Raw genomic sequence first — 17,174 nt, 5'->3', positions numbered from 1 at the left:
ATATATATATATATATATATATATATATATATATATATATATATATGCATATATATACATATATATATATATGTGGGGGGATATATATATATATAATCGTAGTAATCGTGACACTCTGTACTGATGATTCTCGAAAAGCTGAAACACTTTTATCTGTAGGTATTTGATAATTATTATGATAAATAATTAAATATATACATATATATATATATATATATATATATATACACACGAGGGGCGTGCAATAAGTAATGCCCCTGGCCCACTTCCCATATCAGTAAAGCAACGAAACTTAGCACAGTTATTAGTCTTTCTCTACAAAAGAACCACCCAGAGTTATGTATTTCTCCCATAGTTTGAAGCAGCTCTGGAGACCGTTTTTGTAGAACACCCCAGGTTGGTCCTCCAACCACGACGTGACTTCAGAAATCAAAGCTGCATCATCTGGAAAACGCTTTCCTTTCAAAAACAACTTCATGGCTGGGAAGAGGTGAAAGTCAGAGGGTGCGAGGTCAGGAGAATAGGGAGTACGGACATATGCCTTATCAATGGCAGAAAGGGGTCGACCAAGTCTGGGAGCTGTTTCCACAGACTTCCGGCCATATTTGAATTCACGATGCCAGCGTTTTATAAGGTCATATGATGGGGCATTATCACTATAAGTTTCTTTCATTTCATCAAAAGTCTCCCGCGGTGTGCGTCTCTTCAAATACAAAAATCGGATCACTGCTCGACATTCAACAGGCTCCATTTCACACCTGACTCAGTCAAGCACCTGTAAAACAGAAACCACAATTAGTTCAGAGCTGTAATTTGCCACATAACCCGTAGAGATATAAATCATTGCACACGCAAAATTTCAGCTAGAATAGACAACTGGAAGTGGGTCAGGGGCATTACTTATTGCACGCCCCTCGTGTATATATATATATATATATATATATATATGTGTGTGTGTGTGTGTGTGTGTGTGTGTGTGTGTGTCTAGCCGAACTGATGATCTGTGAAACAGCGAAACAGTACTGTAGGTGGATGACTGTATGAAGAAAAAAACAAAAATACAAACAAATTAGAAGGCAAGAAAGCATTGGGTGAACCTACCGTAAAAGTAAGAGAAAAAAGTGCTGTATTGGCAAAAATGATGTTTCATGATGATGCTAGAGAATCCTCTACAGCTCCAAAGAGGACTGACCTCAAGAAAACTGTGGCTGTCGAAAAATGGGGCCGGATTTTAACTGCACTTTCCGCAGCAGGAAATAGGAAAGCCCTGGCAAGAAAGGATTCGTGTGCCTTTGCCAACAGCGTATCGTGGGATACACCAAGGTGCTGATAAGATTGATTCTGGGGGAGGAGCAAGAAAATATAAAATTTGAACAGAACTTTTTAAAGAGTTTTATGGCTGAAATAATTGAAGGCTCTAATTACACTCTAAGACATCGGAAAAGCGACAATTATGAGACGTACGTATAAGAACGTGTAAGAACGCACTTGGACTCGGTGGTCTTTACTTTAAAAGCTGTTCATTATGAACCAAAATCTGCCATTAATAACATCAATAAGGTGAAACGAAAGGATTGCGCAGTTATTTTATTAGAATTTCAGTCCTAAAGTCTGCCGATTCTTTTTATAGATGAAACCAATTTTAATCTCGACAAATTTTTTATATAACATTTTCATCCCAAACAAGGCACATCGCCACTTCGATGTAGGGGGGGGGCTACTATCAGGGACATAAGCTACAGGGGTACTATGTGCGGAGTTGGACAACAAGATGTCAGTTCACGTTACACTTGAACTTCTGCATGTCAGTACAGTTGTGTAAGCAGGATCCCGGAAGGGAGTTCCAAAGTCTAGCGGTTCTGGGGAAGAAACTACTGGATTAGAAAGCTCTCTTACATCTAGGGATCTCTACTGTGAAAGGGTGGGATTTAGCTGCTTGTCGGGTCTGTCGGGAGTATTTACGTCGAGGGGGTACAAGTGCATGCAGTTCGTCAGAGCATTCACCGTTAAAGTACTTGTAGAACAGGCAAAGGGGTGCAGCATTTCGTCGAACGATCCTTACCCCGGAACGGATTAATGCCGTATCCTGAGTTCCTCCTGTACATTTTCCCATCTGTAATTTCTTTTGCCTGTTTATCAATTTTTATGATATTTTTAACAGTTCGTATCACGGAAAGTGCTCGAGTTGAGTGTCTAAGATGATTAAAAGTCCGAGGATTGATTGTATCATCCAGGTCTCAACTGAGTTGGCATAGAAGTCAAAGGAAATCACTTAATGTTATGGGTGATGAAGGACGGACAGCTGGTGCGAGAACATTATGTGATGAGTTATTATAATAATGGAAATGAATAGAGAGTATTGAACATCTGGAAAAAGTTGGTTTCACTCAGATTCCAGGAGAGTCGCCGGTTTCTATTATAAATGAATCCATGTTAATGACTAGCTAAGTTTTCGGTCTATGGTAAATATTTTGTTTTGTGCTTTGTTGGTTAGAAAAGATTAGACTGGAGGAATTTTTCATTTTTCATCCCAATCTAAAATTGCCCTCTCGGGGAAGCTAGATTTCCTCCATATTAAAAATCGAATCTGGGTCTAATTCTACCCTCACGGAGGGATGTGGGGAGCAAGAAATTATGGGGGGGGGTAGAAACGCTGCATAATAATAACAGAGGAGAAAGTGACTCTTGGGTTTACTTTCCGCAGCCTCGTAACTCTTCCTTCCCTTGTTTCTCTGTTCTGTCTGTACATTCCATCAATGACATTTCTGACAAAGTGGAGAGACTTGCTGTTTTGTGGCCGGGGTCTATCTATCTAACACTTATCGTAGATTAGTTTTTCACCTTGAGCAGTATTTCCCATTTTATTTTCCCTTTTTAGATTTTTACACGAAATGGCTTCATGGTTTGTCTGGAGCGATTTAAAAAAAATTATTTATTCCACCATGCTTCCGTTCAGTCGTGAAAGACAAAGGATACCCCTTAGGGGCAGTAGCACGTAATTTTGAGGCAAGGATTGCGCAATCCCAACCGCACCTCTCCTGAATCGGCACTGTTTGAGTCCAGTGGCAAGGAAAAGACCAGGACGACTGGAAACAATGCCGAGATAAGCAGAGAGCATATACAGCACCTGAAAGTCCAAAATGGTCACCCATTTAGTACTGACCAGGTTCAACGTTGCTTAACTTCGGTGATCCAGCGGGAACCGGTGTGTCAACGTGATTATTCACTTATTCATCATTTGCATGTGTGTTAATATTTTTTAACAATCCGACCATCCGGAAAAGAAACTGAATAGCGATATTTTGCTTCCGGTGTAAACGGACCTATACTCCACTCTGATAAAGGCGAAGTGCAAGCCCGTGCATAGATGGTGCGACCATGTTTGACGGGTACTATTCTATCAAAACTCACTGCGTTGAAAAGCAACGTTCACCTGTTATCATAACTCGTACCTGGTCACCTATATCGATGCACTTACTGACACGCGCAACATGCACTTGATGCACCATTCCGGTAAAACTCGAACAATGCTACCCCCGCCCACACCGCACCGATATGTTATCGAAATCGATTCATCAAAACTACGACTTAATGTCTTCATTTTTCTGGGTCCTTCTACTTCTTCTATTTCTCCTCCTCCTTCTTTTATTTTTTCTTCCTTATTAAAACCTTTTTCTTTTCTATCTTTCCCCATCCCCATATACTGCTTCTTCTTCTTCTTCTTCTTCTTCTTCTTCTTTTTCTTCTTGTCTATTTCCTGAATGTTCTCTCTTTTTCTCCATCTTCTCTTTCCTTTGTATTCATTCTTCATCGTTCTTCTCTTTTGATTTTTCTTGTTCTGATTGCTCCTCTTTTATTCCTAATCCTCTCCCTCTTTTATTATTATTAGTATCTTCGCGTTCCTCTTCCTCCCCGTCTGTCTTTCTCTTTTTGCTTGCTGCGAATGCTTTCCATTTTTACTTCTTTTTTACTTCTACATCTTCTTCTTCTTCTTCTTCTTCTTCTTCTTCTTCTTCTTGCCTTTCTTTATCTCTTTCGTCTTCTTTTTCTTATTCTTCTCTTTCTTTATCTCTTTAGTCTTCTTTTCTTCTTCTTCTTTTTCTTCTTCTTTTTCTCTTTCTTCATCTCTTTCGTTTTTTCTTCTTCTTCTCTTTCTTCATCTCTTTCGTCTTCTTTTTCTTCTTCTTCTCTTTCTTCATCTCTTTCGTCTTCTTTTTCTTCTCTTTCTTTATCTCTTTTGTCTTCTTCTTCTTCTTCTCTTTCTTTATCTCTTTCCTCTTCTTCTTCTTCTTCTTCTTCTTCTTCTTCTTCTTCTTCTTCTTCTTCTTCTTCTTCTTGTCAGTCCTTGTTATGACCTTAAACTATATCCGATGGTGAGGTCCCAGATTGCGGGCCTTGATGAGTGTGGAGCCACCTCTTAATTGTCATTGCTCCCAGGTCCACTCTGACCCGGAGTGGTAGTACCTGTTAGGGTCCCAACTATGGGTTAAATAGAATCTGACTTGAAAACAACAAATATATTCTATTAATTTTTTTTTTCTTCCGAATCTTTGGATTCGGCATTACATAACCTGAAAAGAGTTGATATGCCGTAAAACAAAAACAGTCAACCAACCATTATTCTTCTCTTTCTTCATCTCTTTCGTCTTTTTCTTCTTCTTCTTCTTCTTCTTCTTATTATTATTATTATTATTACTATTCCTTTTTTTCTTAACTATTTTCTTTTTATTCTTCTAATAACTTTCTCTCTTTTCCTATGCATTCTCCTACTGAATTTCTATTTAACTTCAAACTTTTTTAAACATCATCATCATCAGCAGCAGCAGCAGCAGCAACAGCATAATTGTATTCCTAATCTACTTTTTCTGCTCCTTCTATCTTTTTCTTCTCCGCTTCGGCGTCATATTCTTCTAATTCTTCTTCATATTTGTTACCACCACCAAATCATCATCATCATCATCATCATCATCATCATCATCATCATTTCATCTTTCATTCTTCAACTTCTACTATTTGCCTTCATCATCATTATCGTCGTCGCCATCATCTTTTTCTTCTTCTTTTCTTCTCCTCCTCCTGCTCCTACTTTTTCTCCTTTGCCTCGCTATCATATTCTTAGAATATTTCAGCATCATCATCTTTATCACCATCATCATTTTCCGTTTCTATTCCGTCAGTGTGGTTCCCTCATTCACACGCTCTTACTTTTTCTCTCATCTATCTCACTCTCGTTTTCTCTTTCTCTTCTACCTGTTCCTCTCTCTCTCTCTCTCTCTCTCTCTCTCTCTCTCTCTCTCTCTCCTTTTCACAAAAGCTAACACCTTTTTCCCACTTTTCTCCCTCGTAATTTTTTTTTCTTTTTTATCTCACTTTTCGCTGACACCTTTGTTCTCCCACCCGTATTTAACGACTTTACCTCACCCCAAAATACACCTTTCACAGCCTCCCCCATTTTCTTTTTTTTTGCGCCATTATTCGTCGTTTCCCGCGTTTCATCTTAATGCAATTATCCATAGAAGAACGATGTAAGCATTTCGGTGCACATGTTTATAAACGGAGCGCATACGGCGAACTAATACTTGCCATATATATATATATATATATATATATATATATATATATATATATATATATATATATATATATATTAATAATTATTATTTAAAAGCTATATTCGGTTTACATAAAGTCACCTTTGACATTACAGGCTGGTATTCACCCCCAAGCCATCATAAATGATCATAAGACTATAGTGGAATTAAGGATATATAAGTGCTAAATAAATGGACATAAATAGTAAACACTCAAAGAATATCCAACGACTGCCCTCGGATTATTGCAATGTGCCTAAAGGTGACCGGTCATTCTTAATTCAATAAAGGAAGGTGATTTTTTATTAACAGGACCCTATCTATTATAATAACTCCGTAATCATGTCTATTTGTTGTTTGTTAGTGTTTTTACAACGATATCACAGCATCAATTTCCCCCGTTCTTTTACTTTTGGACGTCTGTAATTTAATTAAAGTTATATGTAAAAAAAATCTAATATGTATTCAAAATCCAAAATATATATTTTTTTAACTACCATTATTAAACATTAGAAAATTCACCAAAAAAATGTTTTCCACTTTTCATGGGTAAAGTTAGAAGCCACTCAATAAAATGATCGACCGTTCCTTAATTTTTGGACGCTAATCTATATACTATGACGCCATAGATGATGTCCTAGAAGATAACGTTATGCGTGATATAGTGGACAAAAAATGAAAAGATTCCCCGGGCAACGGCGGGCAGCCTGCTGGTAAATATGTGTTTAATATTAACAATTAATATATATATATATATATATATATATATATATATATATATATATATATATATATATATATATATACCAGCATTTCAGCCCGGCATTGCCTGGGTTGTTGGAGGTGTATGTTGAGCACAAAATAAAAAGTGGTAATAAGAAGGCAGGCTCGAACCCGTACCATGAAGGAGGAAAAGAACGGGGGAAAAAACGTGACATCCTTGCTAAAACGACTACCGCCAAACCGGTAGAATTCTCAAAGGTCAAATCGTTGAATTTTGACCTCTTAATAGCCAAATTTCTGGCCGAAAACCGATTACAAAGATTTTCCCAAATCTCAGTAACCTGTATATCAAATTTCGAGTCTGTAGACTGAAAATTGTCAAAGATATTGTGTAGGGAAGTATACACCGACAGACAGACACACAGACAGGCAGCCAAACAGACAGACAGTTTCATTTTTATAGATATACTGCAGTTCCGCCCGGCTTTGCTTGGGGACTATGTACTGTTCATTACTTTACGTGCCTCTGCATATATTAAAAAGTGTGAATATGTATGGTAATGCCTTTCTATATAATAGGCTTTCTTAACTACCATCGAGAAAAGTTGGTAGAGACCGCAGACGTCAATTTTTTTAACTTTGACCCCAATTTTGATCCCTTATCATTTATTATTTTGAGCCCAAATAGAATTATAGAGTTAGATTCCTGTCCAAGTAATCTATATCTAAAATTCCAAGTGTTTAGACCCAAAATTTGCGGAGGAGTTTGGTAGAGTTCGCAATGGTCAAATCGTTGAACTTTTGCCCCTTAACAGCAAAATTTCTTGCCGACAACAGATTAAAAAGATTTTTCCAAATCTCAATACCCCTTATACCAAATTTCGTGTCTGTAGACCGAAAATTGACCAAGTTTTTTGGTAGGAAAAATTACGCAGACACACAGACACACAGACAGACACTTTCACTTTTATAGATAAACTAGCATTTCAGCCCGGCGTTGCCCGGGTGTTTGGATATGTATGTTGAGCCAAAAACAAAATAAAAGTGGTAGTAGGAAGGCAGGCTCGAACCCGTACCGCAAAGGAGGAAAAGAACGGTGTAAACCCCAATGTTTATGCTGTTACGACCACCGCCAAACTGGAAGCGACATTTTTTTAAAATTAAGGCTAGACAATCTAAACGAGAGAATAACTTAAAAAATATCGGCGAAATAGGTGACCCCCCTGTAGAAAAGTGCCTAGTTGAAGGTGAAAATATTAATGTTTTTAGCCAATTTTTCGATATTTGTCGTATGAAAGATCGAATTTTAAAACGATACTGATCTTGGTAAAATCCGTCGCCTCTATTGAAAGTTTACGGCAGACATGCAAACATACATACATACATACATTTATATATTGGTAACTAAAAATTTTCGACCCAAACTGATTAAAAAGCTTGCCCTACCTCTAAATGCCATTTATGTAAAATTTCAAATATTTAGGCCAGAAATTGTCTGAGTAATTTGGAAGAGACCGCAGATGTCAATTTTTAAAATGTTTGGCCCCTATTATGACCCCTTAAAAATTATTGTTTGGGGCTCAAATTAAGTTATTACGTTAGATCCATCTCCCACAAACCTATATCTAAAATTTTAAGTGCGTAGACCCAAAATTGTCTGAGGAGTTTGGTAGAGTTCTCAATGGTCAAATCGTTGAACTCTGACCCCTTAATCGCCAAATTTCTGGCCAAAAACCGATTTCATCGATTTTTCCAAATCTCAGTAACCTGTATATCAAATTTCGAGTCTGTAGACTAAAAATTGACAGTTATTGCGTAGGGAAATATACACAAACATACAGATACACAGATACACAGACACGTTCACTTTTATAGATTATAGACTAGCATGGGTGCTCGGCGTTTGGAGGTGTGTGTTGAGCAAAAAAAAAAAAGTGGGAGTAGGAAGGCTGGCTCGAACCCGTACCACGAAGGAAGAAAAGAACTGGAAAAAACCCTGACGTCTTTGCTGTTACGACCACCGCCAAACCGGAAGTGACGTAAGTTTAAATGAAGGCTAGACAATCGAAAAGAGATGACTTTCGAAAATATCGGTGAAAAAAGTGGCCCCTCCCTGTAGAAAAGTGCCCAGTTGAGGGTGAAGAAATTAATGTTTTGACCCAATTTTTAGTGTATTTGTCGTCTGAATGGTCGAGCTTACAGACGATACTGATCTTATGAAAATCTATCACATCTGTCGAAAGTTTTAACCAGACATACATACATTTGTATATTGGTAGCTCAAATTTTCGACCCAAACCGATTAAAAAGCCATTTCTCTGAATACCCTTTATGTAAAATTTCAAATGTTTAGGCCAGAAAGTGTCAAAGTAAATAAGTAGAGACTGCAGAGGTCAATTTTTTTTTCTAAAATTTGACCCCTATTATGACCCCCTTACATTTATTGTTTTGGGCTCAAATAAAGGGATTAAGTTAGATACATGTCCAAGGAACCTATATCTAAATTTTCAAGTGTTTATACCCAAAATTGGCGGAGGAGTTTGGTAGAGTTCTCAAAAGTCAAATCGTTGCATTTTGACCCCTTAAGCAAAATTTCTGGTCAAAAACGGATTACAAAGATTTTTCTAAATCTCAATACCCTGTATATGAAATTTCGAGTGTGTAGACAGAAAATTGACAGAGTTATTGTGTAAAGAAATGTGCACAGAAAGGCACACCCACGGATAGACACTTTTACATTTATATATATATACTAGCATTTCAGCCCGGCGTTGCCCGGGTGTTTGGATGTGTGTGTTGAGCAAAAAAAAGTGGTAGTAGGAAAGCAGGCTCGAATCCGTACTGTGAAGGAGGAAAAAACCTGACGCTTTTGTCGTTACAACCACCGCCAAACCGGAAGTGACTTATGTTTTAATTAAGGCTATACAATAGAAAGGAGAGGATGACTATCAAAAATATTGGCGAAAAAAGCGACCCCCCCCTGTAGAAAAGTGCCCAGTTGAAGGTGAAGATATTAATGATTTTAGTTAATTTTTCGATATTTGTCGTTGTAAATGTCGAACTTAAAACGATACTGATCTTGTAAAAATCCGTCGCCTTTGTCGAAAGTTTTAGGCACACATGCAAACATACATACATTTATATATTAGTAACTAAAATTTTTCGACCCAAACCAATTAAAAAGCTTGCCCTATCTCTGAATACCCTTTATGTAAAATTTCAAATGTTTAGACCAGAAATTGTCAGAGTAATTTGGTAGAAACCGCAGAGGTCAATTTTTTTTAACTTTAACCCCTATTATGACCCATTAACATTTATTGTTTGGGGCTCAAATCAAGTTATTAAGTTAGATCCACGTCCAAGGAACCTATATCTAAAAGTTCAAGTGTTTAAACCCAAAATTGGCGCGGAGTTTGGTTCTTGATTGTTCAATTCTTTTATGAGAACGGAATTAAAATAAGGTCAGTTAGAAGAACGAACAATAGAAAATTAAGATTATATTGAAAAAATGTTAGGTCGAAAAATAGGTTAGTAAGAATTCTTTTCTGCAGACATGTGGGAAGCACGCATGTTCAGGCCACGTGGGCTATGCACGTTTTTGTACATGCGTATGACGTCATGGCAGAAATGAATTCTCAATATAGGAGCTAGAGTCGAAGACGAGTTAGATAGACGGGTAAATGTATAAATGTCGCTCTCTTCTATCTCTCGCCCTATCACCATCCCTATGCAACACGTGGTGTATTTATAAAAGCATAATCGGATGCATCGATAGAAAGCGCTTGAGAAGAATCTGGCTGAACAACAACGTTTGGGCGCAATTTTATACAATATGCCAGAGAGATAGAGAGAAAGAGAGACAGACAGGTGGATAGATAGATAGATACGATGATAAGAAAGTAACTATTTTTGTTTGCAATCTATTACTTAAATAATAGGTCGATAGATGAATGGTGATGAGATAGATCGATATCATTAGAAGGTTTTTATAATTAAAAACATTCTAATGATATTCATCGCCATTCATCTATCGATCACAAATCACCAATTCAAAACAATAGCAGGACCAAGAGACAAGATTTCCACCGTCGTTAAAAATATCGCGCATGGAATATGAGAACTAAAAAGTTGTAAAGGGGTAGCTCTATAACTATCGTTCCAACACCTATTCATTTATTGTAAGAATGATAGTTCAGTTATAAATTTCAAGTGTAGGGAATTACTTTCTAATAAACCTTTATATATATGAGAGAGAGAAGAGAGAGAGAGAAAGAGTATGAGAGAGAGTGAGATTAGATGTAATAACCAATAACCCTGTTGCTTTGAAAAACTATAACGTTGGAGGGATACTGAATGTAACGGAAAATATTCTGTAGTGTTTGGTAAATGTAAACTATAGAATGGAGGTTTATGGCTGACTAGCCAATGAAATTGTCGTTAGAATTAAAAGTTAAAAGACGGGGCCATTCATGATTTACATTAGTAGTAGGTGAAAGGTAAAAATCACGTAATCACAAAATGCAATCTTTACAGTGATTCACGAAAAGCGTAGATTATGAAATCTGAGTAGTGAGTAAAGAAAAAGGCGGACAAAAGCATTATGCATGATGATCGATGCGGTCGAGTAGGCGATCCCAGGAGGTAAATTGGTGGACAATGAACATTCCTGACCGAAACAATTTACGAAAAATACAATTGCAGATTTCTTAGAAACCTGTATCCAGTCGTGGCTGACAGAACGAGAGCATGCTACCCGCATGAACTAAATTGGTGTTCATCCTGTGTGTAATTGTATTTCTCTGATTTTTGAATCAGCCCATTTTCCCACTCAACTGAGAAATCGGATATTCTTTCAAACGTTATTTTATTACTATCAGGCCGCTCGGCATTGCCCTGTCGTCAAATACGCTTAAATATGATATTTTGGTTAATGCAGATTCCGTACTTATTATTAGACTAGTCTGGTTGTGTGGAGGTGTGCGTTGAGCCAAAAAAATTTTTTTTTTAAACGTGGTAGTAGGCAGGCAGGCTGGAACCCGTACCGTGAAGGAGGCAAAGAACGTGAAAAATAATCCACTGACGTCTTTGCTGCTGCGCCCCAAAAAATCCCCTGACGTCTTTGCTGTTGCGCCCCTCGCCAAGCCGGAAGTGTCGTCAGAATAGGTCGTGCTTCAAAACGATTCCAATCTCGTGAAAATCCATCGCCTTTGTCGAAAGTTTTACGCAAACATGATGATTGCAACGTCTTGTCAGATGAGTGCCACTCCCTCAGACATTTAAAATCCATGAGCCCAAATGTCTGAGGGAGTATCTATACAAATATGATGTTACAGAGTCTTAGCTTTGTACGACAGCTAAGTCTCTCTCTCTCTCTTGGTTCAAAATGTTGAGATCCAGCAACAAGCAAGAGCAAGATAGCCAGCAACAAATTAAACTGCAGACCAGCTTAATGCGGGTACTGGTCTTCCACTTTATGGTTTTTTAAATCAGAGATTTGCTTCTCCTAGAAAGGTTGCCTTCACCACGGCTTACAGGAGCCCTCTCTACCCCAATACACATATACACACACACACGCACACACACACACAAATATACACAGTGCTAGTTGGCCATTGACCCAGAAAAAGAGTTCATTCGCCCTTTGGAAGGTCTTGTTTTTAATCCTTCAGGGAGACTAGCCGCCCTCCTCACTAAATAAGTCTGGTTTAGTCGCCGGTGACCCGACCATGAGGCAGGTAGTACTGGGTTACATGGTACCAGTAGCATATGACATGACCTGACATACGCAAACATACAAACATACATACATACATACATTTAAACAGACAGGTGAGATTTATATTATAGATTATATTGTTACCATATGATATATAGTAAAATAAAAGAAAAAAATTGTTAGAAAAAGGAAAGGAATAAAATGTTTTTTTTTACGGGATCTACAAAATTAGGGCTGTGATTCACCGTTAAATGGTGATACCCCTTTCCTCCCACTTTGCTGTAAGCCCTCCAACAGTCTGATACAACCGTGGTCCCCGGCAGAATGTATTTTCTTATTAGTGGAAGGAGGGTTTCAGCATTCCTATTTGGTACATTAACCAAAAAAACCTCCTTTTCGGCGGGGTCGGCGTATCTACCGAAGACCCAGACCGGTGTTTGACGTCTGCCGATGTTGTATTTCCTGCGGTTGAAGACAGACTCGTCGATTTTGACCGTATGGCCTGGGCCTCCTATCTGCTGGGAAAGTAAGCCCGGCATATATCTCACAGGAAATTCTTCCAGTCCACAATTGTGTGGCGTAACCGCAACCCACATTTGCGCTGGAGATTCTTAGTCGCCACCATCTCGAACGCCCATATCGAAATTCTCGTCTGCTGCTCGAAACTAAGCACGCAGTTTTTTGATTGGCTAATGACTATGTTTTGTTAGACAGCAGCAAAACCCGAGTTGTTGACGGAATGCGCCGGACAAAGCCGAGCAAATGCTGAGTTTGGTTCGTAAAATGCACAAGTACCAAATGGCCTTGTCTTACGTTATGCTTCTTCTGTTAACTATTTTTTTTTAATTCAATTTTCACCCCAGACAAGGCACAGTGTCACTTTGAAAATTGAATAGCAAGATGTATGGTCACATTATACTTGAACTTCTGCATGTCAGTACAATTGGAAAAAGAGAATCTCGGAAGGGAGTTCTAAAGTCTAGCAGTTCTGGGGAAGAAACTATTGGAGTAGAAGGCTTTCTTACATCTAGGGATCTCTACTGTGTAGGGATGGGATTTAGCTGCTTATCGGGTTTGTTAGAGGTATTTAAAACTATATTTTTATTCGTCCAAGTAATTCGTTGCAACAGACTAATTACGTTCGTCATCGTTTTCTCTGACTACTCAACGAACAGTTTTGAAGCGGGTTCCGCTATTTCCATGAAGATCTGCTTCTGTCGACCGATGAGTATTTGGATCTCACATTACAATACAAACATACAATATTTAAATATTTATTCAAAAAAGAATATTCCAGACTTTACATAATTTTTACAGGAAAAATAATATAGAATATGAAAATAAATCTTTCCAAATGTGGCATGAGGCCAAAAAGGGTGTGGGGGGGAATGGGGGTCGAGGTTCGTCCATTTGATCTATTCCCTATCACTAGTTGCAGTCACCACAATACCGCATGAACTCTAGGGGCTGGGTCTACTTAAAGCCTCAGATGACATGAACAATATTTACAAGCTTTTTTTTTTACAATGATTTTATTTACAATGAAACAATGAAGGTGATGCGTATGATATATGAGGGATGAAATTGTGATGCGTATGATATATGCGGGTGATGGGCGGGGGTAATGAGAGCCTTAAAACACCCCAAAATAAAGAAAAATAACAGTAATAAAAACAAATGAACCAAATAAAACGTTAAGCGATGAGTGTGTTAATAAGGACCCACCCTTACCTATTAAATTTTGAGCCGAAAACAAGGGAGCACTTCCTAAGAGGGAATGGGCACAACTACGGACAAAATAAAGGGGGGGGGATATTCGGTGATCTCCAAGAAAAATACTATTGGAACAGGTTTGGACTAAAATAAATTATCAGGACTGGGCCTTCTTTGGAGGTATTCTAACACATAAAATAGAGATTGGGGACATGGAGCTCATTTATACCAACTAGCTAAGGGACTGATCCACTACGGGATAGCCTTGATTTTGTCTGTATAAAAACTAAAAAACAAAAATACAATATTTGATTGTATAAAAACTAAAAAGCAAATATACAATATTTGATTGTATAAAAAAAATGTAAAAACCAAAAATACAATATTTGATTTTATAAAAAATAAAAAACAAAAATACAATATGTGATTGTATAAAAATTTTAAAAAACAAAAATACAATATTTGATATTATAAAACATAAAAACAAAAACGCAATATTTTATTATATAAAAAAATAAACAAACAAAAAAAACAATATTTGATTTTATAAAAAAATTAAAAAAACAAAAAAAACAAAAATACAATATTTAATTGTATAAAAAAAATAAGAAAAAAACATACAATATTTGATTGTATAAAAATAAAAAAAACAAAACAATATTTGATTGTATAAAAAATAAAAAAAAACAATATTTGATTTTATAAAAAATTTAAAAAATACAATATTTGATTGTATAAAAAACTTTTAAAAAAACAAAAATACAATATTTGATATTATAAAAAATAAAAACAAAAATACAATATTTTATTATATAAAAAATAAAAAAACAAAAAAAACAATATTTGATTTTATAAAAAAATTAAAAAAACAAAAAAATACAATATTTAATTGTATAAAAAAAATAAGAAAAAAAACATACAATATTTGATTGTATAAAAAATTAAAAAAAAAAAAATACAATATTTGATTGTATAAAAATAAAAAACAAAATAACAATATTTGATTGTATAAAAAATTAAAAAAAACAATATCTTATTTTATAAAAAATTTTAAAAAAAACAAAAATACAATATTTGATTGTATAAAAAAATTTTAAAAAACAAAAATACAATATTTGATTGTATAAAAAATAAAAAGACAAAAAAAAATAAATATTTTGCAAATTTTATTGACTGTCAAAAGGTTCGTGGACCTCGAACTTAATAGAATCTTCTTGGAATGGTTTCAGACCGCTATGATTCGAGATATCCACGGTGAACGACAACTTAACTGTTTTCGATCTCCGTTTCAATCTCCGTGCAGTCCTCGACTTCTGCCGCGATCTGATCCACATCCAAACTGCTCTCCACAGTCCTCTCGCCCGCTGTTATCAATGGAATTTCTATTTCTCTTCGCTCGTTCTCGTCGGAAGTCTCAGCGCAATCCGTATTGGATGGAACCACCGCTACACCGGTTAACTCCTCTGCATTAGATGTTGAAGCCAATTGCGTAAAAATCCCTTCCGTATTAGGAATAGTGTTGTCTTCGGACGGCGTCACACTCTCTTGCAATTCTAAAATTGCAGATGTTTGGCGGGCTTTCCTTCTTCTTCTTCTTCCGCCTTTCATTGCCTTTTGCGACGGAGCTGCATAGCGCCTATCGGACTTGATTGAATAGGAACGTTTGGTGCGCCGAGATTGCATACGGCGGGTCTTCTTCGGCGGTTCTCTCTGAAGTGAACGACTGGACTTTCTGAGTCGTTTTTGTGAGGAAACGCGCGATGATCGGGTCCTTCGAGAGGAGGAAGCGACTCGTTTTTGATACATGGTGTTCGGCTGGTATCGGAAACAGTTCTGAAATTGAACGCAATTTCTTCATACTTTTTAAATATAATTTTCGACGACGTCATAATACGCTCCTGGAAATAGTGACGTGGTAAAAACTTCTAATGTATTTATTACTATTTAATATAATTATGTCAAAGTATTTATATATATATATATATATATATATATATATATATATATATATATATATATATATATATATAAATTTTTATTTCTGTTTGTATATTTGTTTATTTGTATTCACAATTTGATTAATAAATACAAAGTTACTTTACTAATTAATTTTCATACTAAAAATTTACTTAAACTTTATTTTATTTTATTTCTATACAAGCATTTCAGCCCGGCGTTGCCCGGGAGTGTGAGGTGTATGCTGAGCAAAACAAAACAAAAAAACGGTCAATTTTGTTAACTTTGACCCCTATTATTATTCCTTAAAATTTATTGTTTAGGGCTCAAATAAAGTTATTAAGTTAGATCCATGTCCAAGGAACCTATATCTAAAATTTCACGTGTTTAGACTTAAAATTATAGGAGGAATTTGGTAGAGTTCTTAAAGGTCAAATCGTTGAACTTTGACGCCTTACTCGCCAAATTTCTGTTCGAAAACTAATCACATCGATTTTCTCAAATCTCATCACCCTGTATATCAAATTTCGAATCTGTAGGCTTAAAATTGACAGAGTTATTGCGTAGGGAAATGTACACAGAAACACAGACACAGACAGACACTTTCACTTTTATATATATATATATATATATATATATATATATATATAGATATAGTATAATTCTTGCAATATATGCTCTGAACTGTTAACCTCATTTTACACATTACATTAAGGAAAATCGATTTTACTCAATATCTCTATGTTGGTTACCGTTTAAACTGAGATAATTCTTTTAGGTTACCTATTTAAGAATATTATTTAAAGTTTATTCATGTTGATAATATATTTAATTAATTTATTTTGCATTATTACCGAAATCGATTTTTTTTTTAGAAACCGGTTTCGAGTTATTTCTCCTGGGTGCCAATTGTTGGATATAAAGTTTCCCTTTCGAAAACGCGTTAAACTGTGGCAAATAACGTTTAATACATATTAAAAAGTGTCTTTATGAAAATAAAGCCAGTAAAGTGCCTGTACAAAAAAGAAAAAGACAGTGAAAAAGTGTCTTTACAAAAAAAAAAAAAAAGCCAGTGAAAGGAATTCCATTTTTTCTTAAACTGCTCACCAATTCATACCTTTGCTTAAAAATACATTTCTCCAGCCTTCGAAAACTCAGTCACTGCAGGACATTACGTCTTATACTTATTAGAAAGTGTCTTTACGAAAACAAAAAAAAGACAGTAAAAGAAAAAAAAAAGTGAAATTTGCCTTTACAAAAAAAATTTAGTGAAAACAATTCCATTTTTTTCTTAAACTTTTCGCAAGTCATTTGCGCCGCGTATCAAACTAGAACTATGTTTAAAAGGCTTATTTTGCAACGTCATGACGTCATAAGCACTCATTCCCGCGTGAGTAAAATAGTGTGTTTGTAAGTTTTTGGCGTCTCCCCCTCTTTCGCGTTTCACGTTCGAGCCCAGACACTGCGGATACATC

The sequence above is a fragment of the Euprymna scolopes genome, chromosome 26 (genome assembly GCF_053919585.1).
Source record: "Euprymna scolopes isolate OS-2025 chromosome 26, ASM5391958v1, whole genome shotgun sequence".
In the NCBI taxonomy this organism is placed as follows: domain Eukaryota; kingdom Metazoa; phylum Mollusca; class Cephalopoda; order Sepiida; family Sepiolidae; genus Euprymna; species Euprymna scolopes.
Note: the sequence above shows the minus strand (reverse complement) of the source record.